Here is a 12,674-nt window from a genome sequence, read left to right as displayed (position 1 = left end):
TTCTCTATGAGATAGTAAAAGAAGGTTCAAATTGAACAGCTGCTGTCAACGGCCATTCTAAGCTGAATGTGCCTGCTCTCGTCAGATCGCAGCAACAATGCAGCTTAAGGCTTGGCAAGTACAAGCATGGGAGACTGGCTGGGAATCCCAAGTTCCGTTGACCTTTTTGAACCTGAAAATTGTTAGTTTCTCTGTCAAAGATGGTAAAAGAAGGTTCAAATTGAACAGCTGCTGTCAACGGCCATTCTAAGCTGAATGTGCCTGCTCTCATCAGATCGCAGCAGCAATGTAGCTTAAGGCTTGGCAAGTACCAGCATGGGAGACTGGCTGGGAATCCCAAGTTCCGTTGACCTTTTTGAACCTGAAAATTGTGTTAGTTTCTCTATGAGATAGTAAAAGAAGGTTCAAATTGAACAGCTGCTGTCAACGGCCATTCTAAGCTGAATGTGCCTGCTCTCGTCAGATCGCAGCAGCAATGCAGCTTAAGGCTTGGCAAGTACCAGCATGGGAGACTGGCTGGGAATCCCAAGTTCCGTTGACCTTTTTGAACCTGAAAATTGTTAGTTTCTCTGTCAAAGATGGTAAAAGAAGGTTCAAATTGAACAGCTGCTGTCAACGGCCATTCTAAGCTGAATGTGCCTGCTCTCGTCAGATCGCAGCAGCAATGTAGCTTAAGGCTTGGCAAGTACCAGCATGGGAGACTGGCTGGGAATCCCAAGTTCCGTTGACCTTTTTGAACCTGAAAATTGTGTTAGTTTCTCTATGAGATAGTAAAAGAAGGTTCAAACTGAACAGCTGCTGTCAACGGCCATTTTAAGCTGAATGTGCCTGCTCTCGTCAGATCGCAGCAGCAATGCAGCTTAAGGCTTGGCAAGTACCAGCATGGGAGACTGGCTGGGAATCCCAAGTTCCGTTGACCTTTTTGAACCTGAAAATTGTGTTAGTTTCTCTATGAGATAGTAAAAGAAGGTTCAAACTGAACAGCTGCTGTCAACGGCCATTCTAAGCTGAATGTGCCTGCTCTCGTCAGATCGCAGCAGCAATGCAGCTTAAGGCTTGGCAAGTACCAGCATGGGAGACTGGCTGGGAATCCCAAGTTCCGTTGACCTTTTTGAACCTGAAAATTGTGTTAGTTTCTCTATGAGATAGTAAAAGAAGGTTCAAATTGAACAGCTGCTGTCAACGGCCATTCTAAGCTGAATGTGCCTGCTCTCATCAGATCGCAGCAGCTTAAGGCTTGGCAAGTACCAGCATGGGAGACTGGCTGGGAATCCCAAGTTCCGTTGACCTTTTTGAACCTGAAAATTGTGTTAGTTTCTCTATGAGATAGTAAAAGAAGGTTCAAATTGAACAGCTGCTGTCAACAGCCATTCTAAGCTGAATGTGCCTGCTCTCGTCAGATCGCAGCAGCTTAAGGCTTGGCAAGTACCAGCATGGGAGACTGGCTGGGAATCCCAAGTTCCGTTGACCTTTTTGAACCTGAAAATTGTGTTAGTTTCTCTATGAGATAGTAAAAGAAGGTTCAAATTGAACAGCTGCTGTCAACGGCCATTCTAAGCTGAATGTGCCTGCTCTCGTCAGATCGCAGCAGCAATGCAGCTTAAGGCTTGGCAAGTACCAGCATGGGAGACTGGCTGGGAATCCCAAGTTCCGTTGACCTTTTTGAACCTGAAAATTGTGTTAGTTTCTCTATGGGATAGTAAAAGAAGGTTCAAATTGAACAGCTGCTGTCAACGGCCATTCTAAGCTGAATGTGCCTGCTCTCGTCAGATCGCAGCAGCAATGCAGCTTAAGGCTTGGCAAGTACCACCATGGGAGACTGGCTGGAAATCCCAAGTTCTGTCGACCTTTTTGAATCTGAAAATTGTGTTAGTTTTTCTATGAGATAGTAAAAGAAAGTTCAAATTGAACAGCTGCTGTCAACGGCCATTCTAAGCTGAATGTGCCTGCTCTCGTCAGATCGCAGCAGCAATGCAGCTTAAGGCTTGGCAAGTACCAGCATGGGAGACTGGCTGGGAATCTCAAGTTCTGTTGACCTTTTTGAACCTGAAAATTGTGTTAGTTTCTCTATGAGATAGTAAAAGAAGGTTCAAATTGAACAGCTGCTGTCAACGGCCATTCTAAGCTGAATGTGCCTGCTCTCGTCAGATCGCAGCAACAATGCAGCTTAAGGCTTGGCAAGTACAAGCATGGGAGACTGGCTGGGAATCCCAAGTTCCGTTGACCTTTTTGAACCTGAAAATTGTTAGTTTCTCTGTCAAAGATGGTAAAAGAAGGTTCAAATTGAACAGCTGCTGTCAACGGCCATTCTAAGCTGAATGTGCCTGCTCTCGTCAGATCGCAGCAACAATGCAGCTTAAGGCTTGGCAAGTACAAGCATGGGAGACTGGCTGGGAATCCCAAGTTCCGTTGACCTTTTTGAACCTGAAAATTGTTAGTTTCTCTGTCAAAGATGGTAAAAGAAGGTTCAAATTGAACAGCTGCTGTTAACGGCCATTCTAAGCTGAATGTGCCTGCTCTCATCAGATCGCAGCAGCAATGTAGCTTAAGGCTTGGCAAGTACCAGCATGGGAGACTGGCTGGGAATCCCAAGTTCCGTTGACCTTTTTGAACCTGAAAATTGTGTTAGTTTCTCTATGAGATAGTAAAAGAAGGTTCAAACTGAACAGCTGCTGTCAACGGCCATTCTAAGCTGAATGTGCCTGCTCTCGTCAGATCGCAGCAGCAATGCAGCTTAAGGCTTGGCAAGTACCAGCATGGGAGACTGGCTGGGAATCCCAAGTTCCGTTGACCTTTTTGAACCTGAAAATTGTGTTAGTTTCTCTATGAGATAGTAAAAGAAGGTTCAAATTGAACAGCTGCTGTCAACGGCCATTCTAAGCTGAATGTGCCTGCTCTCATCAGATCGCAGCAGCTTAAGGCTTGGCAAGTACCAGCATGGGAGACTGGCTGGGAATCCCAAGTTCCGTTGACCTTTTTGAACCTGAAAATTGTGTTAGTTTCTCTATGAGATAGTAAAAGAAGGTTCAAATTGAACAGCTGCTGTCAACAGCCATTCTAAGCTGAATGTGCCTGCTCTCGTCAGATCGCAGCAGCTTAAGGCTTGGCAAGTACCAGCATGGGAGACTGGCTGGGAATCCCAAGTTCCGTTGACCTTTTTGAACCTGAAAATTGTGTTAGTTTCTCTATGAGATAGTAAAAGAAGGTTCAAATTGAACAGCTGCTGTCAACGGCCATTCTAAGCTGAATGTGCCTGCTCTCGTCAGATCGCAGCAGCAATGCAGCTTAAGGCTTGGCAAGTACCAGCATGGGAGACTGGCTGGGAATCCCAAGTTCCGTTGACCTTTTTGAACCTGAAAATTGTGTTAGTTTCTCTATGGGATAGTAAAAGAAGGTTCAAATTGAACAGCTGCTGTCAACGGCCATTCTAAGCTGAATGTGCCTGCTCTCGTCAGATCGCAGCAGCAATGCAGCTTAAGGCTTGGCAAGTACCACCATGGGAGACTGGCTGGAAATCCCAAGTTCTGTCGACCTTTTTGAATCTGAAAATTGTGTTAGTTTTTCTATGAGATAGTAAAAGAAAGTTCAAATTGAACAGCTGCTGTCAACGGCCATTCTAAGCTGAATGTGCCTGCTCTCGTCAGATCGCAGCAGCAATGCAGCTTAAGGCTTGGCAAGTACCAGCATGGGAGACTGGCTGGGAATCTCAAGTTCTGTTGACCTTTTTGAACCTGAAAATTGTGTTAGTTTCTCTATGAGATAGTAAAAGAAGGTTCAAATTGAACAGCTGCTGTCAACGGCCATTCTAAGCTGAATGTGCCTGCTCTCGTCAGATCGCAGCAACAATGCAGCTTAAGGCTTGGCAAGTACAAGCATGGGAGACTGGCTGGGAATCCCAAGTTCCGTTGACCTTTTTGAACCTGAAAATTGTTAGTTTCTCTGTCAAAGATGGTAAAAGAAGGTTCAAATTGAACAGCTGCTGTCAACGGCCATTCTAAGCTGAATGTGCCTGCTCTCGTCAGATCGCAGCAACAATGCAGCTTAAGGCTTGGCAAGTACAAGCATGGGAGACTGGCTGGGAATCCCAAGTTCCGTTGACCTTTTTGAACCTGAAAATTGTTAGTTTCTCTGTCAAAGATGGTAAAAGAAGGTTCAAATTGAACAGCTGCTGTTAACGGCCATTCTAAGCTGAATGTGCCTGCTCTCATCAGATCGCAGCAGCAATGTAGCTTAAGGCTTGGCAAGTACCAGCATGGGAGACTGGCTGGGAATCCCAAGTTCCGTTGACCTTTTTGAACCTGAAAATTGTGTTAGTTTCTCTATGAGATAGTAAAAGAAGGTTCAAATTGAACAGCTGCTGTCAACGGCCATTCTAAGCTGAATGTGCCTGCTCTCGTCAGATCGCAGCAGCAATGCAGCTTAAGGCTTGGCAAGTACCAGCATGGGAGACTGGCTGGGAATCCCAAGTTCCGTTGACCTTTTTGAACCTGAAAATTGTTAGTTTCTCTGTCAAAGATGGTAAAAGAAGGTTCAAATTGAACAGCTGCTGTCAACGGCCATTCTAAGCTGAATGTGCCTGCTCTAGTCAGATCGCAGCAGCAATGTAGCTTAAGGCTTGGCAAGTACCAGCATGGGAGACTGGCTGGGAATCCCAAGTTCCGTTGACCTTTTTGAACCTGAAAATTGTGTTAGTTTCTCTATGAGATAGTAAAAGAAGGTTCAAACTGAACAGCTGCTGTCAACGGCCATTTTAAGCTGAATGTGCCTGCTCTCGTCAGATCGCAGCAGCAATGCAGCTTAAGGCTTGGCAAGTACCAGCATGGGAGACTGGCTGGGAATCCCAAGTTCCGTTGACCTTTTTGAACCTGAAAATTGTGTTAGTTTCTCTATGAGATAGTAAAAGAAGGTTCAAACTGAACAGCTGCTGTCAACGGCCATTCTAAGCTGAATGTGCCTGCTCTCGTCAGATCGCAGCAGCAATGCAGCTTAAGGCTTGGCAAGTACCAGCATGGGAGACTGGCTGGGAATCCCAAGTTCCGTTGACCTTTTTGAACCTGAAAATTGTGTTAGTTTCTCTATGAGATAGTAAAAGAAGGTTCAAATTGAACAGCTGCTGTCAACGGCCATTCTAAGCTGAATGTGCCTGCTCTCGTCAGATCGCAGCAGCAATGCAGCTTAAGGCTTGGCAAGTACCAGCATGGGAGACTGGCTGGGAATCCCAAGTTCTGTTGACCTTTTTGAACCTGAAAATTGTGTTAGTTTCTCTATGAGATAGTAAAAGAAGGTTCAAATTGAACAGCTGCTGTCAACGGCCATTCTAAGCTGAATGTGCCTGCTCTCGTCAGATCGCAGCAGCAATGCAGCTTAAGGCTTGGCAAGTACCAGAATGGGAGACTGGCTGGGAATCCCAAGTTCTGTTGACTTTTTTGAACCTGAAAATTGTGTTAGTTTCTCTATGAGATAGTAAAAGAAGGTTCAAATTGAACAGCTGCTGTCAACGGCCATTCTAAGCTGAATGTGCCTGCTCTCATCAGATCGCAGCAGCTTAAGGCTTGGCAAGTACCAGCATGGGAGACTGGCTGGGAATCCCAAGTTCCGTTGACCTTTTTGAACCTGAAAATTGTGTTAGTTTCTCTATGAGATAGTAAAAGAAGGTTCAAATTGAACAGCTGCTGTCAACAGCCATTCTAAGCTGAATGTGCCTGCTCTCGTCAGATCGCAGCAGCTTAAGGCTTGGCAAGTACCAGCATGGGAGACTGGCTGGGAATCCCAAGTTCCGTTGACCTTTTTGAACCTGAAAATTGTGTTAGTTTCTCTATGGGATAGTAAAAGAAGGTTCAAATTGAACAGCTGCTGTCAACGGCCATTCTAAGCTGAATGTGCCTGCTCTCGTCAGATCGCAGCAGCAATGCAGCTTAAGGCTTGGCAAGTACCACCATGGGAGACTGGCTGGAAATCCCAAGTTCTGTCGACCTTTTTGAATCTGAAAATTGTGTTAGTTTTTCTATGAGATAGTAAAAGAAAGTTCAAATTGAACAGCTGCTGTCAACGGCCATTCTAAGCTGAATGTGCCTGCTCTCGTCAGATCGCAGCAACAATGCAGCTTAAGGCTTGGCAAGTACAAGCATGGGAGACTGGCTGGGAATCCCAAGTTCCGTTGACCTTTTTGAACCTGAAAATTGTTAGTTTCTCTGTCAAAGATGGTAAAAGAAGGTTCAAATTGAACAGCTGCTGTCAACGGCCATTCTAAGCTGAATGTGCCTGCTCTCATCAGATCGCAGCAGCAATGTAGCTTAAGGCTTGGCAAGTACCAGCATGGGAGACTGGCTGGGAATCCCAAGTTCCGTTGACCTTTTTGAACCTGAAAATTGTGTTAGTTTCTCTATGGGATAGTAAAAGAAGGTTCAAATTGAACAGCTGCTGTCAACGGCCATTCTAAGCTGAATGTGCCTGCTCTCGTCAGATCGCAGCAGCAATGCAGCTTAAGGCTTGGCAAGTACCACCATGGGAGACTGGCTGGAAATCCCAAGTTCTGTCGACCTTTTTGAATCTGAAAATTGTGTTAGTTTTTCTATGAGATAGTAAAAGAAAGTTCAAATTGAACAGCTGCTGTCAACGGCCATTCTAAGCTGAATGTGCCTGCTCTCGTCAGATCGCAGCAACAATGCAGCTTAAGGCTTGGCAAGTACAAGCATGGGAGACTGGCTGGGAATCCCAAGTTCCGTTGACCTTTTTGAACCTGAAAATTGTTAGTTTCTCTGTCAAAGATGGTAAAAGAAGGTTCAAATTGAACAGCTGCTGTCAACGGCCATTCTAAGCTGAATGTGCCTGCTCTCATCAGATCGCAGCAGCAATGTAGCTTAAGGCTTGGCAAGTACCAGCATGGGAGACTGGCTGGGAATCCCAAGTTCCGTTGACCTTTTTGAACCTGAAAATTGTGTTAGTTTCTCTATGAGATAGTAAAAGAAGGTTCAAATTGAACAGCTGCTGTCAACGGCCATTCTAAGCTGAATGTGCCTGCTCTCGTCAGATCGCAGCAGCAATGCAGCTTAAGGCTTGGCAAGTACCAGCATGGGAGACTGGCTGGGAATCCCAAGTTCCGTTGACCTTTTTGAACCTGAAAATTGTTAGTTTCTCTGTCAAAGATGGTAAAAGAAGGTTCAAATTGAACAGCTGCTGTCAACGGCCATTCTAAGCTGAATGTGCCTGCTCTCGTCAGATCGCAGCAGCAATGTAGCTTAAGGCTTGGCAAGTACCAGCATGGGAGACTGGCTGGGAATCCCAAGTTCTGTTGACCTTTTTGAACCTGAAAATTGTGTTAGTTTCTCTATGAGATAGTAAAAGAAGGTTCAAACTGAACAGCTGCTGTCAACGGCCATTCTAAGCTGAATGTGCCTGCTCTCGTCAGATCGCAGCAGCAATGCAGCTTAAGGCTTGGCAAGTACCAGCATGGGAGACTGGCTGGGAATCCCAAGTTCCGTTGACCTTTTTGAACCTGAAAATTGTGTTAGTTTCTCTATGAGATAGTAAAAGAAGGTTCAAATTGAACAGCTGCTGTCAACGGCCATTCTAAGCTGAATGCGCGTGCTCTTGTCGGATCACAGCAGCGATGCAGCTTAAGGCTTGGCAAGTACCAGCATGGGAGACTGGCTGCGAATCCCAAGTTCCGTTGACCTTTTTGAACCTGAAAATTGTGTTAGTTTCTCTATGAGATAGTAAAAGAAGGTTCAAACTGAACAGCTACTGTCAACGGCCATTCTAAGCTGAATGTGCCTGCTCTCGTCAGATCGCAGCATCAATGCAGCTTCAGGCTTGGCAAGTACCAGCATGGGAGACTGGCTGGGAATCCCAAGTTCCGTTGACCTTTTTGAACCTGAAAATTGTGTTAGTTTCTCTATGAGATAGTAAAAGAAAGTTCAAATTGAACAGCTGCTGTCAACGGCCATTCTAAGCTGAATGTGCCTGCTCTCGTCAGATCGCAGCAGCAATGCAGCTTAAGGCTTGGCAAGTACCAGCATGGGAGACTGGCTGGGAATCCCAAGTTCTGTTGACCTTTTTGAACCTGAAAATTGTGTTAGTTTCTCTATGAGATAGTAAAAGAAAGTAGAAATTAGGCAGCTGCTGTCAACGGCCATTCTAAGCTGAATGTGCCTGCTCTCGTCAGATCGCAGCAGCAATGCAGCTTCAGGCTTGGCAAGTACCAGCATGGGAGACTGGCTGGGAATCCCAAGTTCCGTTGACCTTTTTGAACCTGAAAATTGTGTTAGTTTCTCTATGAGATAGTAAAAGAAAGTTCAAATTGAACAGCTGCTGTCAACGGCCATTCTAAGCTGAATGTGCCTGCTCTCGTCAGATCGCAGCAGCAATGCAGCTTAAGGCTTGGCAAGTACCAGCATGGGAGACTGGCTGGGAATCCCAAGTTCTGTTGACCTTTTTGAACCTGAAAATTGTGTTAGTTTCTCTATGAGATAGTAAAAGAAAGTAGAAATTAGGCAGCTGCTGTCAACGGCCATTCTAAGCTGAATGTGCCTGCTCTCATCAGATCGCAGCAGCTTAAGGCTTGGCAAGTACCAGCATGGGAGACTGGCTGGGAATCCCAAGTTCCGTTGACCTTTTTGAACCTGAAAATTGTGTTAGTTTCTCTATGAGATAGTAAAAGAAGGTTCAAATTGAACAGCTGCTGTCAACAGCCATTCTAAGCTGAATGTGCCTGCTCTCGTCAGATCGCAGCAGCTTAAGGCTTGGCAAGTACCAGCATGGGAGACTGGCTGGGAATCCCAAGTTCCGTTGACCTTTTTGAACCTGAAAATTGTGTTAGTTTCTCTATGAGATAGTAAAAGAAGGTTCAAATTGAACAGCTGCTGTCAACGGCCATTCTAAGCTGAATGTGCCTGCTCTCGTCAGATCGCAGCAGCAATGCAGCTTAAGGCTTGGCAAGTACCACCATGGGAGACTGGCTGGAAATCCCAAGTTCTGTCGACCTTTTTGAATCTGAAAATTGTGTTAGTTTTTCTATGAGATAGTAAAAGAAAGTTCAAATTGAACAGCTGCTGTCAACGGCCATTCTAAGCTGAATGTGCCTGCTCTCGTCAGATCGCAGCAGCAATGCAGCTTAAGGCTTGGCAAGTACCAGCATGGGAGACTGGCTGGGAATCTCAAGTTCTGTTGACCTTTTTGAACCTGAAAATTGTGTTAGTTTCTCTATGAGATAGTAAAAGAAGGTTCAAATTGAACAGCTGCTGTCAACGGCCATTCTAAGCTGAATGTGCCTGCTCTCGTCAGATCGCAGCAGCAATGCAGCTTAAGGCTTGGCAAGTACCACCATGGGAGACTGGCTGGAAATCCCAAGTTCTGTCGACCTTTTTGAATCTGAAAATTGTGTTAGTTTTTCTATGAGATAGTAAAAGAAAGTTCAAATTGAACAGCTGCTGTCAACGGCCATTCTAAGCTGAATGTGCCTGCTCTCGTCAGATCGCAGCAGCAATGCAGCTTAAGGCTTGGCAAGTACCAGCATGGGAGACTGGCTGGGAATCTCAAGTTCTGTTGACCTTTTTGAACCTGAAAATTGTGTTAGTTTCTCTATGAGATAGTAAAAGAAGGTTCAAATTGAACAGCTGCTGTCAACGGCCATTCTAAGCTGAATGTGCCTGCTCTCGTCAGATCGCAGCAGCAATGCAGCTTAAGGCTTGGCAAGTACCAGCATGGGAGACTGGCTGGGAATCCCAAGTTCCGTTGACCTTTTTGAACCTGAAAATTGTTAGTTTCTCTGTCAAAGATGGTAAAAGAAGGTTCAAATTGAACAGCTGCTGTCAACGGCCATTCTAAGCTGAATGTGCCTGCTCTCGTCAGATCGCAGCAGCAATGTAGCTTAAGGCTTGGCAAGTACCAGCATGGGAGACTGGCTGGGAATCCCAAGTTCCGTTGACCTTTTTGAACCTGAAAATTGTGTTAGTTTCTCTATGAGATAGTAAAAGAAGGTTCAAACTGAACAGCTGCTGTCAACGGCCATTCTAAGCTGAATGTGCCTGCTCTCGTCAGATCGCAGCAGCAATGCAGCTTAAGGCTTGGCAAGTACCAGCATGGGAGACTGGCTGGGAATCCCAAGTTCCGTTGACCTTTTTGAACCTGAAAATTGTTAGTTTCTCTGTCAAAGATGGTAAAAGAAGGTTCAAATTGAACAGCTGCTGTCAACGGCCATTCTAAGCTGAATGTGCCTGCTCTCGTCAGATCGCAGCAGCAATGTAGCTTAAGGCTTGGCAAGTACCAGCATGGGAGACTGGCTGGGAATCCCAAGTTCCGTTGACCTTTTTGAACCTGAAAATTGTGTTAGTTTCTCTATGAGATAGTAAAAGAAGGTTCAAACTGAACAGCTGCTGTCAACGGCCATTCTAAGCTGAATGTGCCTGCTCTCGTCAGATCGCAGCAGCAATGCAGCTTAAGGCTTGGCAAGTACCAGCATGGGAGACTGGCTGGGAATCCCAAGTTCCGTTGACCTTTTTGAACCTGAAAATTGTGTTAGTTTCTCTATGAGATAGTAAAAGAAGGTTCAAACTGAAGAGCTGCTGTCAACGGCCATTCTAAGCTGAATGTGCCTGCTCTCGTCAGATCGCAGCAGCAATGCAGCTTAAGGCTTGGCAAGTACCAGCATGGGAGACTAGCTGGGAATCCCAAGTTCCGTTGACCTTTTTGAACCAGAAAATTGTGTTAGTTTCTCTATGAGATAGTAAAAGAAGGTTCAAATTGAACAGCTGCTGTCAACGGCCATTCTAAGCTGAATGTGCCTGCTCTCGTCAGATCGCAGCAGCAATGCAGCTTAAGGCTTGGCAAGTACCAGAATGGGAGACTGGCTGGGAATCCCAAGTTCTGTTGACTTTTTTGAACCTGAAAATTGTGTTAGTTTCTCTATGAGATAGTAAAAGAAGGTTCAAATTGAACAGCTGCTGTCAACGGCCATTCTAAGCTAAATGTGCCTGCTCTCATCAGATCGCAGCAGCTTAAGGCTTGGCAAGTACCAGCATGGGAGACTGGCTGGGAATCCCAAGTTCCGTTGACCTTTTTGAACCTGAAAATTGTGTTAGTTTCTCTATGGGATAGTAAAAGAAGGTTCAAATTGAATAGCTGCTGTCAACGGCCATTCTAAGCTGAATGTGCCTGCTCTCGTCAGATCGCAGCAGCAATGCAGCTTAAGGCTTGGCAAGTACCAGCATGGGAGACTGGCTGGGAATCCCAAGTTCCGTTGACCTTTTTGAACCTGAAAATTGTGTTAGTTTCTCTATGGGATAGTAAAAGAAGGTTCAAATTGAATAGCTGCTGTCAACGGCCATTCTAAGCTGAATGTGCCTGCTCTCGTCAGATCGCAGCAGCAATGCAGCTTAAGGCTTGGCAAGTACCACCATGGGAGACTGGCTGGAAATCCCAAGTTCTGTCGACCTTTTTGAATCTGAAAATTGTGTTAGTTTTTCTATGAGATAGTAAAAGAAAGTTCAAATTGAACAGCTGCTGTCAACGGCCATTCTAAGCTGAATGTGCCTGCTCTCGTCAGATCGCAGCAACAATGCAGCTTAAGGCTTGGCAAGTACAAGCATGGGAGACTGGCTGGGAATCCCAAGTTCCGTTGACCTTTTTGAACCTGAAAATTGTTAGTTTCTCTGTCAAAGATGGTAAAAGAAGGTTCAAATTGAACAGCTGCTGTCAACGGCCATTCTAAGCTGAATGTGCCTGCTCTCGTCAGATCGCAGCAGCTTAAGGCTTGGCAAGTACCAGCATGGGAGACTGGCTGGGAATCCCAAGTTCCGTTGACCTTTTTGAACCTGAAAATTGTGTTAGTTTCTCTATGAGATAGTAAAAGAAGGTTCAAATTGAACAGCTGCTGTCAACGGCCATTCTAAGCTGAATGTGCCTGCTCTCGTCAGATCGCAGCAGCAATGCAGCTTAAGGCTTGGCAAGTACCAGCATGGGAGACTGGCTGGGAATCCCAAGTTCCGTTGACCTTTTTGAACCTGAAAATTGTGTTAGTTTCTCTATGGGATAGTAAAAGAAGGTTCAAATTGAACAGCTGCTGTCAACGGCCATTCTAAGCTGAATGTGCCTGCTCTCGTCAGATCGCAGCAGCAATGCAGCTTAAGGCTTGGCAAGTACCAGCATGGGAGACTGGCTGGGAATCCCAAGTTCCGTTGACCTTTTTGAACCTGAAAATTGTGTTAGTTTCTCTATGAGATAGTAAAAGGAAGTAGAAATTAGGCAGCTGCTGTCAACGGCCATTCTAAGCTGAATGTGCCTGCTCTCGTCAGATCGCAGCATGCAGCTTAATGCTTGGCAAGTACCAGCATGGGAGACTGGCTGGGAATCCCAAGTTCTGTTGACCTTTTTGAACCTGAAAATTGTGTTAGTTTCTCTATGAGATAGTTAAAGAAGGTTCAAATTGAACAGCTGCTGTCAACGGCCATTCTAAGCTGAATGTGCCTGCTCTCATCAGATCGCAGCAGCTTAAGGCTTGTCAAGTACCAGCATGGGAGACTGGCTGGGAATCCCAAGTTCCGTTGACCTTTTTGAACCTGAAAATTGTGTTCGTTTCTCTATGAGATAGTAAAAGAAGGTTCAAATTGAACAGCTGCTGTCAACGGCCGTTCTAAGCTGAATGTGCCTGCTCTCGTCAGATCGCAGCAGCAATGCAG

General features: G+C 45.5%; 13 pseudogenes; all 13 read left to right on the top strand.

Annotated features, from left to right (window-relative positions):
• Nucleotides 1-44: 44 nt before the first annotated feature.
• On the top strand, nt 45-163 carry LOC140085241 (5S ribosomal RNA; annotated as a pseudogene).
• Nucleotides 164-233: 70 nt separating this feature from the next.
• On the top strand, nt 234-352 carry LOC140082292 (5S ribosomal RNA; annotated as a pseudogene).
• A 70-nt stretch (nt 353-422) lies between these two features.
• LOC140099903 (5S ribosomal RNA) lies at nt 423-541 on the top strand (annotated as a pseudogene).
• A 70-nt stretch (nt 542-611) lies between these two features.
• Nucleotides 612-730, top strand: LOC140084957 (5S ribosomal RNA; annotated as a pseudogene).
• Nucleotides 731-800: 70 nt separating this feature from the next.
• Nucleotides 801-919, top strand: LOC140085228 (5S ribosomal RNA; annotated as a pseudogene).
• A 70-nt stretch (nt 920-989) lies between these two features.
• Nucleotides 990-1,108, top strand: LOC140099902 (5S ribosomal RNA; annotated as a pseudogene).
• Nucleotides 1,109-1,540: 432 nt separating this feature from the next.
• On the top strand, nt 1,541-1,659 carry LOC140099901 (5S ribosomal RNA; annotated as a pseudogene).
• Nucleotides 1,660-1,729: 70 nt separating this feature from the next.
• On the top strand, nt 1,730-1,848 carry LOC140097995 (5S ribosomal RNA; annotated as a pseudogene).
• A 70-nt stretch (nt 1,849-1,918) lies between these two features.
• LOC140084663 (5S ribosomal RNA) lies at nt 1,919-2,037 on the top strand (annotated as a pseudogene).
• Nucleotides 2,038-2,107: 70 nt separating this feature from the next.
• LOC140085240 (5S ribosomal RNA) lies at nt 2,108-2,226 on the top strand (annotated as a pseudogene).
• Nucleotides 2,227-2,296: 70 nt separating this feature from the next.
• LOC140085239 (5S ribosomal RNA) lies at nt 2,297-2,415 on the top strand (annotated as a pseudogene).
• Nucleotides 2,416-2,485: 70 nt separating this feature from the next.
• LOC140086090 (5S ribosomal RNA) lies at nt 2,486-2,604 on the top strand (annotated as a pseudogene).
• An 810-nt stretch (nt 2,605-3,414) lies between these two features.
• Nucleotides 3,415-3,533, top strand: LOC140097991 (5S ribosomal RNA; annotated as a pseudogene).
• Nucleotides 3,534-12,674: the final 9,141 nt, after the last annotated feature.

This window comes from Engystomops pustulosus, chromosome 9, assembly GCF_040894005.1.
Source record: "Engystomops pustulosus chromosome 9, aEngPut4.maternal, whole genome shotgun sequence".
Classification (NCBI taxonomy): Eukaryota; Metazoa; Chordata; class Amphibia; order Anura; family Leptodactylidae; genus Engystomops; species Engystomops pustulosus.
This window is presented reverse-complemented; position numbering and strand designations above follow the sequence as displayed.